Below are 6577 nucleotides of genomic sequence, written 5' to 3' on the forward strand. Positions count from 1 at the left end.
CGATACAAATTTATTTTTTAATCATCCTGATGCAAAGACTTTGTTTGAAACTATGAATATTGAACTCAAAAATTTCAACCTCTAGTTTATAGCAAATAAATTACCCCTAAATTGTAGAAAAACTAGCTTTACTCTATCTCATAAAAAAAAACAATCAATTAATCTTCCGTTAAAGCTGCCTAAACCGTTTATTAATAAAAATCAAATTAAACGTGAAAAATACACAAAATTTTTGGGAGTACTTTTTGATGAAAATTTGTCATGGAGAAACCATATTGGTTTTCTTGAAACAAAGGTGTCCTCTGTAATAGGTGTTTTGTATAAGTCAAGACCTTTTCTCGATAGTAAATCACGTAATATGCTTTACTTTAGTCTTGTACATAGTCAGCTTTTGTACGCAAATGTTGTATGGGCCAGCACCCATAAAACCAAATTGCTAAATTTGCAAAACCTGCAAATCCATGCATGCAAAGTAATTAGTTATTTAAATAGGTTAGTAAACCCGGCCCCAGTGATTAAAAGCATGATGGTTCTAGATATTGAGAAACTTAACACAATACAGATATTAATTTTTATGTATAAGTATAAAAACAATCTTCTACCAAGCGTTTTTTCAGATAACTTCCTGATATCATTTTCTGAAAAATATAATCTGCGTTCAAATACTAGGAACGACTATCAACTAGGAAAAATTAAATCACAGCAGTCAAGTTTTCTAATTACAAACCGTGGTCCATCAATATGGAACCATTTCCAAAATAAAAATATTAAAGACCTAAAAAACATTTCATCGTTTAAACAACAAGCTAAAATGCATCTCATTAATTCCTGACATATATATATTATAGTTTACAGTATTTGTTTTCAGATTTTTTTTTATTTTTTATTTTTTTATTTTTCTTATGTGTTTTAATTTTTTTTTGTTTTTTTTGTTTTCAATTTTTTACACACAAAAAAAAAAATGAGTTTTGCTTTATTAAATTTTTATTTTACTTTAAAAATTAAAGTGTTTTTTTATTTTTATTTTAATGAGTGACTAAAGGGGCTTTATGAAAAGGTTGTGATGATAAACGCATCATCCTTACCTTCTTTGAGTTCCTGACTGATTATAACAGTATATATCTATTATAAATTAAAAAGATTAAAAACGTTTTTTATGTTTACGGTGTTATTTATTTTATATGAAAAATTGTAATATTGGTTAATCAGTGAAATAAAAGTTAAATAATAATAACGTTAAAGTTGCAGATAACAAATTTTCGTGGCCCTATAAATAATCTTCCTCGCAAGAATAGGCGCGCAAGAATAAAATCGTTTGAAATTTGTGACCTCCGATGATCGCATAGAGCATGAAACTCCGAGGTATTCTTCAAACTTAATTGTAGTTATCTTATTATTATTCTAATATATATTTGCTCTACTTAAATATTGAGTGTTGTTTACGGAAAAAATTACTTTTATTTATACTATATATATATATATATATTTATATATGTATATATATATATATATATATATATATATATATATATATATATATATATATATATATATATATATATATATATATATATATATATATATATATAAGCTTAAATAGTATACAAGCTTAAATAACTTTTAAAAGTCAAGAAAAGTTAGGTCAACTGGTTTTGTTTTTTATTTGCTAAAAATTAAAAAGGCGTTTGTTTCTAAAATATTCCATTTTGACTCGTTTGTTTCATTAATTTGTTTGGAACAAAAAAGATCGATATTGGTCTGTCAGCTGGATTTAGTTTGTTACTTTTTTTTATATAGAGGTGTTACAGTAGCTGTGAACCAAGATGCTGGAACTTTGCTAAGCTTTATTAAAAGTTGAAAAATTAATGCTTATGGAGCAACAGGCGTTGAACATTTACAAATACACTAATTTTATCATTACTTATTAACTTTTTTTTATTGTTTTCATTGAGATCAGTTTTTTATAAGCTTTTTGGTGTTTGAGAACAATAATTGTTATGTCCACACTGGAAACCTTAGCTTAGAATACAAATGGTGTTAATGGCTGTTTACAACCAGTTTCAATCAGTTTTTTTGAAAAAACTGATTGAAACTGGTTGTTTTAAGTTGTTGGTTGAACTTAATAAATGAGAATTTAGCTTTTGTTACTTACTTTTGTTACTTTTGTTTCTGTCTTTAGATCGGCAATAGCGCAGTGGTTAGCGCGCTTGCTTCAGAAACATATCAGATAATAACTCAGAGATCTGTGATTGAACGCCATCTCTGGGCAGGTTGAATAACATTGGTAGGGAAGGAGGCGTGAACTTCCTTTCAAATGTTCCTCCGCGGTGCACTGTGATAAGACCGTAAGGCTCTTCTTGGGGCACCTAAAATAGTGAAAAAAAAAAAAAGATGACTTGAATAAGAAGTTAAGGTGGCTCCTATGTAATCAAAAAAAGTTACTTTTTATTCATTAAGCATTAATTTTCTCAAAAGCAGGTACAGAATATGTAAAAAATATATATTTTCGAACTCCAAAAATATATTGATGATCACATAGAGGCTTATAATAGTCAAAATAACCCCTAAAATAGAGTTTATTAAAACACATTTACTCATGAGTTTAAAGCTCATTTTACTTTCAAACTTGGTATACTTGCGCGTGCTACCTGTATCTAGTGCGTGAGATTTTTTTATAAAAAGATCTTGTTTCTACTAAAAGTTATGCTTCAAAACAACTGCATTTTCAAAAAATCTGCTACTAGGCCTCCACTCTTAGTTCCCTAACCATGACTTACAAGTAATAAATTTATTTGAAAAAAACTCAAGCACTAGCAGTACACTAAATGAATAAGCCCTGAAAATTTCGAGTAGTTATCATTATTAATTTAAAAGTTATGTTTCTCATGAGACAATTTTCTTGAAAAACGATATGGTAGAAAATCAAAACACAAGAAAAAAAAATTTGTTTTTAAAACTAAAATCCTCTTTTAAATAAGTTTCTCCTCCTTCTTTATGTAAGTATTTATCCAATAAACCCTTTTTGATGGCTTTTAGTTTTTTGCTTTTTGCTTTTGTCATATCTGATGTTTTAATAAGTAAATTTTGAATACTGTGTCTGCTCATTTTTTCAGATATAATAGTAAAACAGACACCGGTCTGTATTCCAAGTTTTTCATACACTTTAACAAGTCCAAATTGACCTTTGTTGAATTGAAGAATAGCACTATATATACCTAACTGTAGAGTTGATCTTTCTACAAAGACTTGCATTTCATCCATATAATATTATTCAGGGACTCGTTAGCATTTTGAGTTTCCCCAGTAAAATAGTAAAATAAGGACCAATAAAGCGTTAGGAGCAATAAAGCGACCAATATCAGCGTTAAGGTGGTTTCTTCATAATCAAAAGCAAAATTTTTTTCAAAAAATGATTATTTTGCAAATTAGATATTTCAATGTAAAATTTAACGCACTTTCTCGGGGTATAATTTTTTTTTTAAGTTTGCTTATGCTTTTTACAATATTTACAATTATATACAGGTAGGTATAATTTTAATGCCTAGCAACGGCCATAGCAACCGTTTTATTTTTTAATTATTACCTTAAATGTACTTTAAGACAATAATTAAAAAAACTTAAAGTAGTACATCTCTTTTGCTGTTCTAATGTTGCCTTGCCCTAATACTGGCTTTTGAAATATTAATAATAAGTTATTTTCTGCATGCAGAAATTCTGCAATAGAAAGTATGCAAAATGCTGCAAATGAAGCAAAAATGGAAGAGATTGGGTGATCGACTTACAGATTGCACGCAATCTGTAATAACAAGTTTATAAATTATGTGCAACAATATATATAATAGATATAATAGTAAAACAGAAAATAACAAATAAAAAGAAATAAACAAGTTTATAAATTATGTGCAACTTTCCAATTTGTGTATTCTGTTGTCCCCCCCCCCCCCCCCCCCCCCCATATTATACACTGTCTAGAATGTTTTGATAAAACAATAACATATAAACACTTTCCTTTGCTTAATGCTGTCACTACACCGTTCAATGAGGAGTATCCTCTTTTTTGCCAAGTTCCATCAATCAATGCACAACAAAAATGTATACCTGGGACAATTTCTTCCATTTTTGCATACTCATACACCGTGCAAATGTTTAAATCAATTTGTGCCCTTTACCAATTTCTCGAAATGCCATAACCAATTAAACATTAATTTCACTCGGCTTACTACCATACATTTTTTCAGAAGCACCAAAAGGTGAAGCATACTTGTGACTTTTATTTTTACATTCTCTACAAAAGTAAACAATTTTATGAGAAAATCATTTTTCTATCAATCAAATTATTAGATATTGTGACATTGGCTTCCCCACATTCTTGACACTTGTTTCCTACTGCTATCATTTCCATAAGTATTTTAAAATTTATAAATAAAAAATAATCATCACTACTTCCAGAATGTTCAGCTGGTTTAATGGTAAACTTTTTTTTGGTGATATTTTCAATATTTAAATTTTTTTAAATTTCCATTGGTACCACATTTATTATTTACAATATGTACAGAAATTTCTACAACCACGACCACCAACACCCTTTCTTGATGACTTTCTTTTGTTATTTCGAAAGTTTGCCATATTAAATCTTTATTATTTTACTAGAATCTAACTAATATGTTAAATAATTTCAACAAACACATTAGAAAACAGTAAAAAATAAAAAAATTATTATAAAAAAGCCTGCCTACTATTTGCACTTTGCAACAGCTTAACTTATAATCAATAAATATGTAACAACTTTGACGTACAAGGCAACATTAGAATGCCAAAAGAGATGTACTACTTTAAGTTTTTTTAATTATTGCCTTAATGTACATTTAAGGTAATAATTAAAAAAATAAAACGGTTGCTATGGCCGTTGCTAGGCATTAAAATTATACCTACCTGTATAAAATTGTAAATATTGTAAAAAGCATAAACAAACTAAAAAAAAAAATTATACCACGAGAAAGTGCGTTAAATTTTACATTGGAATATCTAATTTGCAAAATAATCAATTTTTGAAAAAAATTTTGCTTTTGATTATGAAGAAACCACCTTAACGCTGATATTGGTCGCTTTATTGCTCCTAACGCTTTATTGGTCCTTATTTTATTATAAATATGCAATTACAAAACATTTTCATAAACAATTTTTACATGGAGACGAATCATATAATAAAGGCAAAAAAATTAATGTTTAAAGACGATCGAGTAAATAGAGCAACAAGTAGACAAAATACTCTTTTTACTATTCTTAACTAAATTTATATTCATCGATAAATTTTAAATTTCATACACTTCATACCCTTAATGTTTAAAATTACGACCTCATAAAATTTGAAACCCCGACAAATTGAAGGAAGGGGGGGGGGGGTTAACGTTATATGGTCATAGTTCTTAGAGCTAATAGATTTTTGTATGAAATTTAAAATTTATATATAAATATAAATTTAGTTTAGAACAGTCAAAAAAAAATTGTTATCAACTTGTTGTTCTCACGTTTGCGGCAAGTATTGCTGAAATTTAAAGGCTTTTTTATTCTCAGGCTTCAATCATCGCAATTTTTTGCAAAGCATCCTTATTAAACATAAGTATAAACAAATAAATTTTATAACTTTCCTCCATGTCTGGAAGTTAGCTATCTCAAACATAAAAAAAGTTCATAATATAACTTAAAATAAACTTTAAAATATTCCTGGAGAAAAGCAATTTTTTTCATATAATTTAAAACATGGTCAGCTACCCAGCAAATATTTTAGTGGATTTGCACTCGATCTGTATCCCAGTGAAAAAAAAGCTTGTCCCACAAGGGTTCCATGTAGGTTTCCGTATATCCCACACGGAACCCACATGGAAGCCATGTGGGAAAAGCGTTTTCACAGGGATTGGCGTTTCGAACGGTTCATTCTAGTTTTGCTCATCAATTACTTAGTGGACCATTAGTGGCATCCACTATAAGCGGCCGGCCAATAACTTCTTAACATGTGATACAGTGACTAGTTATCGGATAGTCATTTTTGACGGTTGCTACTAATAGTAGTCAATGAGCAAAACTACAGTCGACCGCTCAAAATGCCTCTTTTTACTAAATTCCGCTATAGAATTTTTGTTGGGTAATCACAAATTTAGCAAAGCATGCATTTTGAATTAAATAACTATGACATAGTTAGTTTATAGATAAAATTTAAAAAAAGCGATGGGCGTGTTGTAACTTATGATAAAATTGTTTGCGGTATAAATTACAAAGCAACCTATGCGTGTCTGATTACGACCGGAAATTATTTTCTCCTAAAATCATTAACACTAAAAATAAATACCTTAAAAAGTGATGTTATAAATAGTGGCAAACATCATTTGAAATATTATCCAATTAATATTTGTAAAAGTTTTCAATAAAAATAAAAAATTTTGCGCAAGGAGACTGTAATCTAAATAAAAAAACACAAAATTTTTACTATAATTTATTCCGATTTGATGTAGTTCAAGGACGATTTTTTGATGATTCATTTGACACTTTCAGGCATTTTGCCAACTCCACTTATGTCAAA

Source organism: Hydra vulgaris, chromosome 12, assembly GCF_038396675.1.
Source record: "Hydra vulgaris chromosome 12, alternate assembly HydraT2T_AEP".
Classification (NCBI taxonomy): Eukaryota; Metazoa; Cnidaria; class Hydrozoa; order Anthoathecata; family Hydridae; genus Hydra; species Hydra vulgaris.